Raw genomic sequence first — 13,638 nt, forward strand, 5'->3', positions numbered from 1 at the left:
GTAACCCACACACCTCCTGGATGTGGTGTTCTGTCCCATTGAGTGAGAGATTAATGAGTTTGCTCTACAGCCATAGCTAACAGCTATATGGCTTTAGCTCATGCAGTAGAGACTCATGCATTTAGCTCCAGAGATCCCATGTTCAATCCCACCTGCCAATGGCCGGAGTCTGGTGGTGTTACAAGTGGGGGCTTGTCTGGGATTTCAGCTGGGAAGTTTCTGAAGCTCAGGATGTGCTTCCTAAGCTAGAGGAAGCCACACACCTCCTGGGCATGGCGCTCTGTCCCATAAAGTGGGACTGTAATGGGATGGTCACCCCGCTCCTGCCCGGAGGTGTTAAAAGTAGTCCTGGAGGGAGCTGCGACTGGGTAAAAGGGATTAAGAAGAGCTGGAGAAGCTGAGTGAGTAGCTGACCACTGCTGTGGCCAGCTCAATTAAGGCCCAGCTGGCCCTTATAAGAGGGCTGTGGGCCAGAAGCTAAAAAAGAGACTCTCTCTAGTTTCAGAGAGAGAGGGACTGGGCTGCCTGGGAAGCTGAGAAGGGTAACTAGGGTGGAGCAGTGCTGGGGAAGGGCAGAGGGAGCTGGGGAGCTCCTGCCTAGCAAAGCCCCAGGCTGCAGGCCAATTTAAGGGCCCACAAAAGGTACTGGGGCAGCCCAGAAATAGGCAGAGGCAGCTGGTCCAACCCCCCTTGCCAATGCTGAATGGTTTATAGACTGCAGCCTGCCCCAGGGAGCGGGGGCTAGATGATGACTGGCAGTAGCCACTGAGGAAAGGTGGGGATAGGGGGTTGGGGGTTCCCCTGGGAGGGGAGACCCAGACCGAGGGGGTACTGCAGTGGGCAGAGACCCTGGGCAGAGTGCACCAGGGTCCGGGAGGGACATGGGGGGCCAGCGGCAGGCAAGACACCGGCCTGCAGAGGGCACTCCGGAGCTGGAGAAGAGCTAATTCCCAGGATGACCAGCAGGAGGCGCCGTGCCAGTGAGTCATCGCCCCACCACAGGCACCAAGACCACTTAGCACGAGATTAATGAATTTTCTAACAGCCAGATGACATTAGGCTCCAGAAGTCCCAGGTTTGATCCCACCCACTGACGACCAGGGTCTGTCGGTGTTACATCTACACTATGGCGGCACATCTATAGCACCAGACTGTAGATGCTTCCTACATCGCTGGAGAGTTTGTCCATCAGTGTAGGTAAAACAGCTTTCCACTTGATCATAGCTAGATAGGTCAATGGATGGATTTTTCTGTCCACTAGTCGCATCTACCCTGGTGTTAGGGCAGCATAGCTAGAGTGCTCAGGGTTTTCACACCCGCATACCCCCCTGAGGGCCATACCTCTGTTGACCTAACGTTCAAGTGTAGCCCAGACCTCAGGATAAATTGTGCAGATCTCTGAGCCTCTCTCTCCTGTTTGACTTGAGCAAGGAAACAGTTCACTCCTCCCTGAGGTCACTGGGGCCGGTCCCACCTCTCCAGTCCCTGCCGGCTCTCTACAGCCCCAGCTCTGCACCAATTAGGCTTGGGTCCCATTTTTGAGGTTGGTTTCGCAACCGGAACAGCTAGAGCCTTTATTCATGTTTTAAGTGGAAGCTGAGCCTCTGCAGACCAACCAAGCAGCTCACCAGCGGCTTCAGCCTGCTGTCCCACCCCACACTGACTGAACCTGAGCCTTGCCATCAGAGATCTCAAAGCGCTTTATGAGGGAGGGTCACCATGCTGATCCCCATTTTGCAGAAAGTAAATGGAGGCAGAGAGGGGAAGGGACTTCCTCCGGGTACCGCAGGGTGAATCCAGGACTCCAGATCTAAAAGTAAGAGACTGTCCTGATTGGACAACAGGGCCAGAGCCACTGGCAAACTCATAATCCTCTACACGTGATCTGGGGGGGGTAGATGATGCGGGGACAAAGAGAGACACTGAGACAGCTAAATATAGATAAATTCTGGAAGCGCTATTTTTGTTCAGAACCTTTTCTTCTTCTATTACCAAGTGAAACAGGCGCCCTCCCCTTCCTCATTCTCTATTGGTGAAATGATAATTACAACTAGAATTATAAAGCACCTTGACGATCATACGTCCGGGGCATAGCAGCCCAATGGCTGACAAGGAAAATCATGCTTCTTGTCAAACCCATCAGAAACTAACAAACAGTGGATAATGGAACTGGTCGGACTTAATTTGTTTGGATCTTCAAATATCCTTCGACCAAGTGAAGAGGCCATTGAGGAACCGATTGAGAGCCCTGTCCTGAATCAGAGCCAGGCCTAGCTGTGCCACAGGCATGTGCCACAGTCATCAAACCCTTGCGCCGTGGAGTGAGATGGATTTATGCTCTTCAGTGCCTCAGCTCATGTAGCTCTGCAATATGATAGCTATCACTTATTACGCAGCCTTTTTTGCAAACCCCACGGTTGTATTTGCCTCCTGCAGCAGTGAGTCCCCTGGGTTAACTACAACCTGCCTGTATAACTATCTCCCTTTAATAGTCCAGAGCATACTGCCTTTCAGTGTCCCCTTGCCCTCTTATTTTAGGATAGAATGAATGCACCGGCCCTGCCCCACTATGCTATGGGGGAGGGGGCGCTGGGGACAATTCACAGCTGCAGGTACTGACGTGCAGGGCTGGGAGCAGTGAATGGCTCCTGTCTCTGTCTAGTTCTGGCTATTGAAGGAGCAGGGTTTGATGGGCTCCAGTTCACCTTGGCTGGTGGCCATGATGACACGTGGCCTAGAAAGTGGGGGAGGGTGAAGACAAGTGGGGTGTCAGGCTGAGCCTGGGAGTGCCCATAAGCTGCAGTGGGGATTTCCAAGGCAGGAAGGCTGCCCGGGGTCTGGGAGAGAAATGAGAAGAGGCAGCAGCCCAGGCCTCCTGCTCCCTGCCTGTTCCCAGGCACTGAGTGCCGGAACGTGACCCGTGCTCAGGAAGAGACGGTCTCCTGTTCCCCATCGGATGGCACAGGACGTAAAGGGGACAAGGAAACCCCCGGCCCACAAAGCTATCAACAGGAAACTGCCACAGAGTCACTTACTGAAAGCTTTTTGGCTTGGTGCACACTGAGCCTTGTCTGTGCAGTGGTGACTTTGCAACAGCAGCCCCCAGGCCGGGCGGGCAGGCAAGCAGCTGGGTCACTGCTCCTTCCGGGTAGTATTTCTCCCCCACCAGCAGCTCACTTGCCTTCCAGCACCTGGGGCTCAAGGCCTTGAACAACCCTGCCTGTGTAGAAACCCACCCCAATGGGTTTTGGTGCCGCAGACCCTGGCTGCATTAAAGACTGCCGGCTCCCTGATCCCTTCTGTGTTTCTGAGATTGCCCTGGGGCTTCTCAGGGCAGCCGGCAAGTGGTCATGGGGAGGCCCAACAGGTAGAAGCAATCTCCCCACTGACATCATCTCAGTCTTTTCCTCCTCACAATTCACCATCATCGTTAAATCGAGGAGCACAGTCCATGGAGTTCTACTGTGCAGTCTCCGGCCATCCTTGCCTTCCTGCGGAGGTGCGGCCCACAAAGATTACATGTCCCAGCATGCAAAGCTCTAGCCAGATTATCTGGCCTACCAAGGAGCCTAACATGGTGCCAAAGGCCATATTCACTACAGAGACTGCGACACTCTATACCTCAGGGGAGCACCCTGTAACCTCCATATTAATCATTTATATATAATTGGGATATTTCATATAAAGCATGCCATGGGAAAGGTTATAATCTGCTGAAAGCCATTGTTCTATCTAAGTACGTATATTACTGGTGTATATGAAGTTATGAGATTGTGTTTTATGGTTGTCACTAAAATATGCTGAGAGTTGGGGAATCGCCCAGATATTAGCTCCCCAGAGATAACAAGGGAACTAAGCAACACCGGGGCGGGTGTTGAAAAAACATCAACAGCCATTGTCCAGCAAGGGAGTTACAATTCAATGACTCACTTGCACAAGTCCCCCCAGGGGAATTAGGACAGAAGAATCCCATGCACTGCTACAGACTAGGGACCGAATGGCTAGGCAGCAGTTCTGCAGAAAAGGATTTAGGGGTTACAGTGAATGAGAAGCTGGATATGAATCATCAGTGTGCCCTTGTTGCCAAGAAGGCTAACGGCATTTTGGGCTGAATAAGTAGGGGCATTGCCAGCAGATCGAGGGACGTGATCATTCCCCTCTATTCGACATTGGTGAGGCCTCATCTGGATTAGTGTGTCCAGTTTTGGGCCCCACACTACAAGAAGGATGTGGAAAAATTGGAAAGAGTCCAGCGGAGGGCAACAAAAATGATTAGGGGGCTGGAGCACATGACTTATGAGGAGAGGCTGAGGGAACTGGGATTGTTTAGTCTGCAGAAGAGAAGAATGAGGTGGGATTTGATAGCTGCTTTCAATTACCCAAAAGGAGCTTCCAAAGAGGATGGATCTAGACTCTTCTCAGTGGTACCAGATGACAGAACAAGGAGTAATGGTCTCAAGTTGCAGTGGGGGAGGTTTAGGTTGGATATTAGGAAAAACTTTTTCACTAGTAGGGTGGTGAAGAACTGGAATGGGTTACCTAGGGAGGTGGTGGAATCTCCTTCCTTGGAGATTTTTAAGGTCAGGCTTGACAAAGCCCTGGCTGAGCTGATTTAGTTGGGGATTGGTCCTGCTTTGAGCAGGGGGTTGGACGAGATGACCTCCTGAGGTCCCTTCCAACACTGATATTCTATGATTCTATGAATTGCTCAACCTTGCCTGGGGACTCAGAAATGCCCACCAGACATTCCAGGACTTGTGTTCTCCAAGCACATGGAGAGAGGATATAAAATAGGGGACAGAGGCCGCATGGTTGGTCCTTTCTCCCACCCCACCCATGCTGAAGGCAACAAGAATGCTGCAGCTGAGGAGACTGGTCCCCAGGCTAACAAGGAGAACCTGCATATGAAGGACTGCAACCAACCTGAAATATCCAATAGGCTGAGAAAATCTGCTTAGTCCAGATATTGCCTAGCCTAATACAGTTGAGAATTGAGACTGCACGCTTATCTTTTATTTTCTTTTGATAACTACTCTGACTTTTTGCCTATCACTTATAATCACATAAAATCCATCTCTTGTAATCAATACACTTATTCTAATGTTTATCTTTACCAGTGGGTTTGACTGAAGTGTTTGGTAAATCTGCTCACATTACAAAGGCTGGTGTATGTCCACTTTCCATTGATGAAGTGGTGAACCCATTAATAAACTTGCATTGTTCAAGAAAGGTTCTTGAGCAGTGCAAGATGGTATATTCCTGAGGTACAGTGCTGGAAGTTAGGAGGATTTGGCTGGTGCCTTTCTCTGTGTGATTCATGAGTGGCTCTGGGAGCATTCATGCAATCTGGCTGGGCGTGGGGCTCCACATGCGATTGTACTGAGTGGTAACAGCACCTGGAAGGGTTTGCTGCTTGTCACCAGGCTTGTGCAAGATGACCCAGATTAGTGATTTAAGGAGGCATAGTGGTCCCCCAGTCCCAGGTTACACCCCAGGGATCCCATCACAGAGGCACAACCACAGGTCCCAGCATGCAGTGCTCCTCACTGCCGGAGATGGGGATCGTCACCTGCCATCTTTATTGGTACTACTTGGAGCACTGCATGCCGTAGGCCCTCACGATCACGTGGCCACAATGTGCCCCGTGTTAGGTGAATGCAGCTGTTGGTCAGGGGAAGGTTGGGTGCCTTGAAGTAAGTGAGTGATGAGCCATGCCTGGAGGGTGCTGGGACAGCACTGGTGAAGTGCATGCAGCAGGTACTCAAAGGCTGAGGAATAGGGTTCTCCAGGCAGTGCACAGCTTACACTGAGTCTCACTGCCTCCGGTGACACAGAGACTATAAAACAACTCAGGAAAGAGCAGGTCAGCACCGTGAGCTTGCTGGGGCCCATTGTCCCAGGCATGACATCACAGGCAGCCAATGGGAAAGGCCCCCCCAGTGAGCAGAGCTCTGAAGCCCTTTGGCAGCACAAGCCCCAGGGAGCAGGCAGCAGGGGTGAGCCGGCTAAGGAAGGAAGTGACCTCAAGGCAGATGAGATATGGAGGGAGCCAGAGAATCAAAGGGAGAAGGAGCGCTGCCAGGGGACGTGGTCACCAGCAGCAGGGGAGCCCAGAACTGACTTTTATTGTTCGGAGTTCAGCGCAAGTGGAATAATCCTGAAGCAGGGGAAGAAAACACAGCTTGGGCCATTTCTCCAGCTGCTGTGGAAACAGCCCACAGACCCCTCCCTGCCAGCATGGCTCCTGGCCCCTATGCCCTCCTGAGCATCCCCAATGTGGGAAGAGCCCAGCAGTGGCCTGGAGAACCCAGGCTGGTGGAGGGAGCCTTCCTGAAGCTCCTCACACACCGAACTTGGAGGGTGGATGGCTCCCACTCCCCGTCTGTGTGCAAATGTGCAAGGGAAGGATCTTCCCTTTAGCAAACAGGAGCATTAGCTGAGGTGGAGTTTCCTTCTCCTACTGCAGAGCCTGCTTGGCTGGTATGAGAGCATGTTGCAGCTGACTACTGTGTATTTAACCCTTCAGCATACACGGTGCAGGATTTCACAGGTAGGGCTGCTGTTCAATTTTACATCCACCAGCAGACACAGATATTGGGGCTTAGTCTCTGCAGTTGTTTGGCTAGATGGGTTAGTTTCCAAGCGCTATTTCTATGCAGGAGGCACCAGATGGTGCTGTTAGGCAGAGCCTTACAAGCCCTTTTCTTAGCATGCGAGCACAGACCAGTCTTTAACAACACGCCATATTTGTGATGCACATTTTTTGCTTGGGAGCTGGTGCAAACAGCAAGTGTTTGTTCTCTACCTTGGGCTGTTGAGCTAGAGTTGGTGCAGAGGTGCTCCCTGGGAACCAGACATCTGGAATCCCTTTGAAACAGCAGGGGGAATTCAGGGAAGCAGAGTATAATTGGAATCGGGCCTGGATAGCAGGGCTAATGAACGTACTCTTACAGGACCTACCCTGGGAATTTTAATAACCTTAAGTGATCAGCAGCTTAGTTTTAAGTCTTTGCCAAAAGATGGCACCTGCAACGCCACAGCACTGCAGGCCTGGTTTAGAAAGCAGAGTGCCCCGTAGTGAGTCACGAACTGCTCCCTGCTCATCCCTTGCCCTGCCAGTCCTGATCTGGCCTGCCTGTGCCATCTGAGAGTGGCACAGCATGGTGTGGTGTGGCTTGGCCGGTGCCCCTGTCGTTTGGTACTGAGTCTCTCTGACGCTCAGGAACAAGCTGTTCTCTAGCCTGTGCCAGTTTGAACGTTGCAAATGAAGAGAAGAAAATTTTGTCCCTCCCATCAGGAAACAATTCTGGGCAGACAAGGCTATTGTACTTAAACAGAACCTCCTGTCCCAGTGTTTCCTACAGCACAGCTAGAAGGGAGCTGCCAACTGCCTTCCGCTGCCTCTGCCCAGCCCTCACACTAGGACGGGTGAAAGGAGCAACGAGGAGGAGGTCCCTGGTTGGTTAAGCAGTTTGCTTGTAAGGCGGTAGTTAGCAAGTGACTGGCCCCTATTCCCAACCCTGCCAGCAACTCCTTGTGGGACTGGGCTGAGTCACTTCACCATTCTGGGCCTCAGTCTCCAAGGACAGTGGTACTGGCCCAGCACTGGAAAGGGCTCAGCTCTACCACCATGAAGTGCTCAGCTCTGTGTGAGCCATGGGGGTAGTAGGCCCTTTCCAGTGGGGCTTCCTAAGCTGAAGGCAACAGATTCCTCTGACTGTAGGCACCTTTATCAGCCACTCCTTGGGTATAGAGGGCAGGAACCGTGCAGTAGGTGCTAGAGATTAGGGAGTGTTTAGGAATGTGCATTGTTTGGAGACAGGTTCCTCCCTCATGATCAGGGCAGCAGAACTGTTTCTGCTGTAGCAGTTTGAGGAACTTAGCACTGCATCACTCCAAAGGCTCTCAAATCCCAACATGCAGCGATGCCTCCAGCTGGACTGGCCTATGCATTCCTGGACATTGGTTATGCCATTCTTGGTACCTGCGTAGTCCTGAAAGAGCAAGAGCAGGCTCTGAGCTCAGCAGCACAGGCTGCCCAGATCACATCACGACAGCAATCAGCATTGGCTCCTGGCTGTACACTGGCACCACTTCAGTCCTCATCTTCACTGGACTCCAGAGGATGGGCCCATAGCACCAGCATGACACCATCACCATGCATGATCACCCTCTGCTCCAGCACAGTAACGGAACCGGCAGCTGCAAGAGCAAGACACGTGCAGGAGACAGAGCATTCTCGGGGACTGGCCACCAATCTAGAACTCATGGCCAGAAGAAACCAGGGGAAACACAAACATAATATTAAGGAACCAGCCAGGCCCAGTGGGGTCCAAATAGCTCTGCTTATTGAACATCCCCAGCATCCAGGCCTGGCTACATAGAGTTTGCTGCTGTGGCTGGGTTCTGCTTCTTGCAGCTTCTTAAACAAAACACAGTGAGCGCCACTAGAAGGTTTACAAACGATTTAAAGGGATATTGCCCTATTCCTATACACTACAGGCTCCTCCACCTTTAATATAATTGTAAAATCCCAAAAAGTTACAATGCATCACTCACTAAATGCACAACATTCTACAAATTCAGTCTGAGAACTGGTTTGTAACTTCTCCGTGGATCACATCTCACTGGCATCCCACCCATTTCGGAACAGTGTCTGCACTTTCTCAGGTCGCTGGATCAGCAACAGCCTTCTGCCCTATAGTATTCCGGTCTCTTGTAGTAGAAACAGGGCCCTGAGGCTCACTGGTGCTATCACAAGTTGCTGTGGCTGTATTGCAAGTTCAGTGTTTTCAACAGGCGTTGCTGTGGGACAGAACATTCCACAGGACTTGTGCTCCAAAGCAGGTCTTTGTCTTCTCCACGACATGTCTGGTGCCTCTTCTATCTGATAAGGCAGAAGACCAGTCTGTGACACAATCTCCAGATTTCCATGACTTAAAGCAGGTGTCTCTTATGAAGACTTTCTCCCATGTGAAAACTATGCGGTTGGGTGGGATTATTTTGTGGCCAGTTGATCACACTGTTTCTTATGAATGTCTCTCTGTAGATCGGGCCTTAACAAGTCCAGGAGAGTCCTTAAATTACGTCCCATAAACAACATTGCTGGCTCCTGATTTGTAGCAGCATGGGCTACGTTCCTGTAGGCCAACATAAAATTCACAATCTTGTACTGTAAACTGCCTTTATCCAGGGCTGTAGTGCAAACTGTTTGAATGTCTGAATAAACTTTTCTGCTACTTCGTTTGTGGCAAGAAGGGAATTCACTGATGTGACATGATTGATCCCATTTCTTTTGACACACAAATTAAACTCTTTGGATGGGAATTGAGTTCCATTGTCACTTACAATCTGGTCAGGAACTTCTGTCTGTGCAAACAAGTCTTAATACTTCCACCATCTGCGTGGAATTAGCTGAGTTCATACAGAATACTTCAGGCCATTTAGAAAGGGCATCTTCTGCAATCAAAGACATATGTTCCATTAACAGCCCCTGGGGGCTACATGGATCTGCTGCCATGGGGCAGATGGCTACCCCCAAGAATGCAAAGGAGCATATCTAGGTCTGCGTTGTGTTTGTTAACAACCATGCCATTTCCTCTGCTTGTTTATCAATCCCTGTCCACCATGCACAACTCCCAACCAGGATTTTCATTCCCAAAGGGTCTCATGTAATTCTTGGTAGAGGCGTGACCTGAGCTACATTGGAACCACCACCCTAGGGCCACACATTAGGCATAGGTGGTGGGTGGGCAGGGCTAGAGAGGGCTCATCCCCCTTCCCAAACCTATCTCTGCTTTGACACCCTGCTGCCCACGTGCATGCCCAGCTCGGTAAGTGAAGCCCTCAAGCCAGTGGCACTCTGCCTGCATATGGATGCACATATCACACGATGCTGGGGCAGGCTCCTCCTAATCAGTGAATGCTCGAGCGGAGAGCTGGGCCCAGCCCCACGGAACTGGAGCTGCTGATTTCTCCTCTCCCTCTGAGAGTAGGTCCCTTCCAAATACCCACAGGAGTGGGACTCAGGCCCCCTCCTCCCCAAGAATTTTTCACCAGCCACCTGTGACATTCATCAGCCTGGATATCCACATAACTGCTCATTTCAAGCAAAGAAAGCTGGCCATAGTTGTCCGTGCACATTAGGCCATCCATTCATCAGCCAGCATGAACTGTTTTCAGTGGCACGTCATACCATGGCATTTGTCACTGGCAAGGGTTCAAGCTGGACCATGGAGAACATACAGACTCCATCCCTGCTGTGTGCAGTGGCTAGCGTGACAAGCAGAAGCTTTGAAGTTAATCTGGTAACAGCAAGCAGCCAAAAATACAGCCCCTCTCTGCAACCAGGGGCTCCTCGTTTTTGGGTTTCAGATTGCAGGTGGAGGTTGATGATCTAGACCCAGAATAAGCCAGTTCCCCTACAGAGATTGGTGAAATTTTGTAACTCCCCAGCCTAAGATCAGAGCTGCTCTGTCAATGGCATGTAGCCTATCTGCAGCTGCTGCCAGCAAATATCTCCAATAGCTGGAGATGAGACACTAGATGAGGAGGCTCTGGGTTACTACAGAGAATTCTTTCCCAGGTGTCTGGCTGCTGGGTCTTGCCCACTGTCATGGAGTCACTGGGGCAATGCTCTGGAACTACTGCATACGAAGCCAGTCAGGACTCTGGGGGAGCCTCCTCTCTCCGAGCATACTGTCTCCAGAGCAAGAAGCTTACACAGCTTCGACCTTCCTGGGTCTGACCTCAAAACATTCAGCATCCCCTTCCACACCTGTTAATTTTTTTTTATTTATTTCAGGACCCTACTTCCAGAAGACTGCAGGAAGCCAACAGAAGTCTCCCAAGATTCCCTCAGTATTGCCCATCTATCAGAGCTTATCTAAAATAATCACAGAGACCACAACTTAAACAACCGATTCTTTATTAACTAGGGAATTAGGAATAGGATAGGCAAGAAGGGAATGGGGAGGCAGGATTAATACTGAACAGATTTTATAACCAGTCACTCTTTCACACAGGAATTACAAAAGGGTAAATGATGGCTGCTCTCTATACCGTGTCCAGATGCTGATGCTGCTGAGACCAGGATTTGATGAATGACTCACTGGACCACGATCCCCTCTGGAACAGTGACCACACCAGAAAATGACAATGAGGAATCAGGTAAGAGGCCTAACTAACTTCCCACCCTAACCCCTTTGCGACATCCTGTCTGTGAGTAAGAGCCCTAGCCACTCGAGATAGAAACCCTGTGGATGGAAGTATGCTTCCCTTAAAACAATAAACCCCAACAATAAATCAGATCTTTTCCCATTCAATTAGTGTTGAGCTATTACTTAGATGGATAACTGGTGTCTGATCTCTTTCCTTCTCTCCGAGGTAAGAGCAGAGGAAGAAGAACCCCTTCCTGCTCTTTCCCAACCTATATAATCCCTCCCATTGCCTAACAACAAGCCACTAGATTTCCCGCCTTTTCTCTCCTAAGGGAACAAGAAGACTGTCTAACATGGTGGACTACTTGGCCTTTACAAACCAAAATGGCGGACAATAAACAAAACCATATTAAACACCATTACCAAGTATCAGGTCATAATTTGATTTGGGTGGAACTCACACACTGTGTGCTTCCCGCTGCGAGTACACCCGGGCGGGGCACTTGGGGAAGTCAGAGGGCCCTGCACCCCAACTCCGCCGTCAGACGTGACTCTCAGCCAACCAGTGAAACAGAAGGTTTAGAACTCAGCGTAGGACAGAACTTGTTAGCACAGAAATCAGTGTCTTTCAGCCAAGTCCATCTTGGGGGGAGGGGAGCCCAGAGCCAGGACTCTAACCCTCCCTCGGCGCCCCAAGCCAGATGAGACTGACTCGCTTCCAGCTGCCTGGCCCCTGCCCTGCCCATTGCTCCTCCTCCGGCCTTTGTCTCACTTCCTGGGTCAAGAGTCACCTGATCGCATCCCGCTCCTGGGTCTCAGGTTACAAAGGGGCAGTCATAGGATCTGTGCAGGCAGCTGGAGCAATCCCTGCAAAAGTCAAACACCCTTATTCCCACCACCTAGATGACCTCCTGACGTCCCTTCCAACTCTGATATTCTATGATACTTCCGCACCCCCAGGGCCGGCCCACAACATTTTGGCACCTGAGGCGGGGAGCTCAAATGACACCCCCACGCCCCCTCGCTTTGGCCAAAACTTTGAAAGGTCTCAATTCTGCCTTCTTCCTGTTCTACTCCTCTAATGGTACTGCTCTGCTACCTACCCCTATAAAGAAGAATTAACAACTTAAAATGCCTTGTTCAAAAATTTTAAGTAATGCTTAACTTTCAAACGCCTGAACAGCAAATTTAACTTTTCTTGTCTGCATAATAAACACTGGCATTTTTATCTGTTTGAATAATCAAAGTGGTGCTTTCCGTGCCTTCTGGGTTGCAAAGATTTGACCTGCTTCCTGAAGGTCCATAGTCTGGGCCAGCTCATGCGCTATTGAGATGGTTGCAAGGTCAACCAGCCTCTCCTGTGTCATTGTGGAGCGTAGATGTGTTTTTATTAACTTCAGCTTGGAGAAGCTGCATTCTCAACTGGCAACTGTTACAAGAAGTGTTAGAAGTATGCGCAGAGCAACAAAAGCATTTGGAACGAGGGTGGTCATCTTATTTGTGCACATATATTCCAGAACAGCCTTTGGAGTTGATCTTGCTGAAATGTATCTTGAAAGGGCTTTCAGTTCATCACCTAAATCACTTGCATCAATATCGCACATGTCATCATGTGTCAACACTGTCTCTAGTGCCCTGCATTGCTGGTGGACGTCTTCTTCAGGTATAGTGAGGAGTTTTGGAATATCATACACCATCTCAAATGCTGTGTTCCTTGAGTGGGGGAGGGATAGTTCAGTGGTTTGAGCATTGGCCTGCGAACCCCAGGGTTGTGAGTTCAATCCTTGAGAGGACTATTTGGGGATTTAGTTGAGGAGTGGTCCTGCTTTGAGCAGCAGGTTGGACTAAATGACCTCCTGAGGTTCCTTTCAACCCACAGGACCTTGAGCTGTATGAAACATTCTTCAACTGATTGCACAAACTAGCACCTGGTTAAAGAATTCAACTTTGAATTGTTGTTTGGGGTCTCTTATGGGATTATGCCGTGCCTCATAATCAAAATGCCTTCTTCTTTAGTGACTCTTGTATTGTTGAATGGGTGGGAAAATAGCTTCAGTGTGAAGTTCCTCTGCCAACTTCTGTGCATTCTTCAGAACATTTTGAAATCCCTCATCTGACCAGTAAGACTGTAGATATGACTTTGCTTTGTCCAGTTGTTCCATTGCTCCAGATATATCAAGGTCAACACCTTGGAGTCTCTTGCTTACAACATTTATTTCGTATGACAGTATGTCATTTCACAACCCTAAGCCACACAGAAATTTGAAGTTATGTATGTTTTCGGTGATTCCATTTCCCTTTGCCACTGTTCTCCCACAAACAGTTCCTGTCATAGCATTATCCTCCATAATGGCAACTATGGCATCATCTATCTTCCCAATTTGGTGTTTTATAGGCTTTATCGCCTCCACTCGACTTTCCCATTGTGTGGCACTCAGCGGTTTCAGTGTCAGAGAGGCTGTTCCCAGATGTTGCTTCA

General features: G+C 50.0%; 1 protein-coding gene across 1 annotated transcript in view; it reads left to right on the forward strand.

The window, feature by feature from the left end:
* The window catches only part of TUSC2 (tumor suppressor 2, mitochondrial calcium regulator), a 45,494-nt gene extending 33,918 nt beyond the window's left edge, over window positions 1-11,576 (forward strand). Inside the window, exons 3-4 of the transcript XR_006580809.1 lie at window positions 11,025-11,169; window positions 11,492-11,576. The gene's annotated coding sequence lies outside the window, so the exon portion shown is untranslated. The remainder of the gene's footprint in view (window positions 1-11,024; window positions 11,170-11,491) is intronic.
* The last annotated feature ends 2,062 nt before the right edge of the window (window positions 11,577-13,638 follow it).

The sequence above is a fragment of the Mauremys mutica genome, chromosome 7, assembly GCF_020497125.1.
Source record: "Mauremys mutica isolate MM-2020 ecotype Southern chromosome 7, ASM2049712v1, whole genome shotgun sequence".
In the NCBI taxonomy this organism is placed as follows: Eukaryota; Metazoa; Chordata; order Testudines; family Geoemydidae; genus Mauremys; species Mauremys mutica.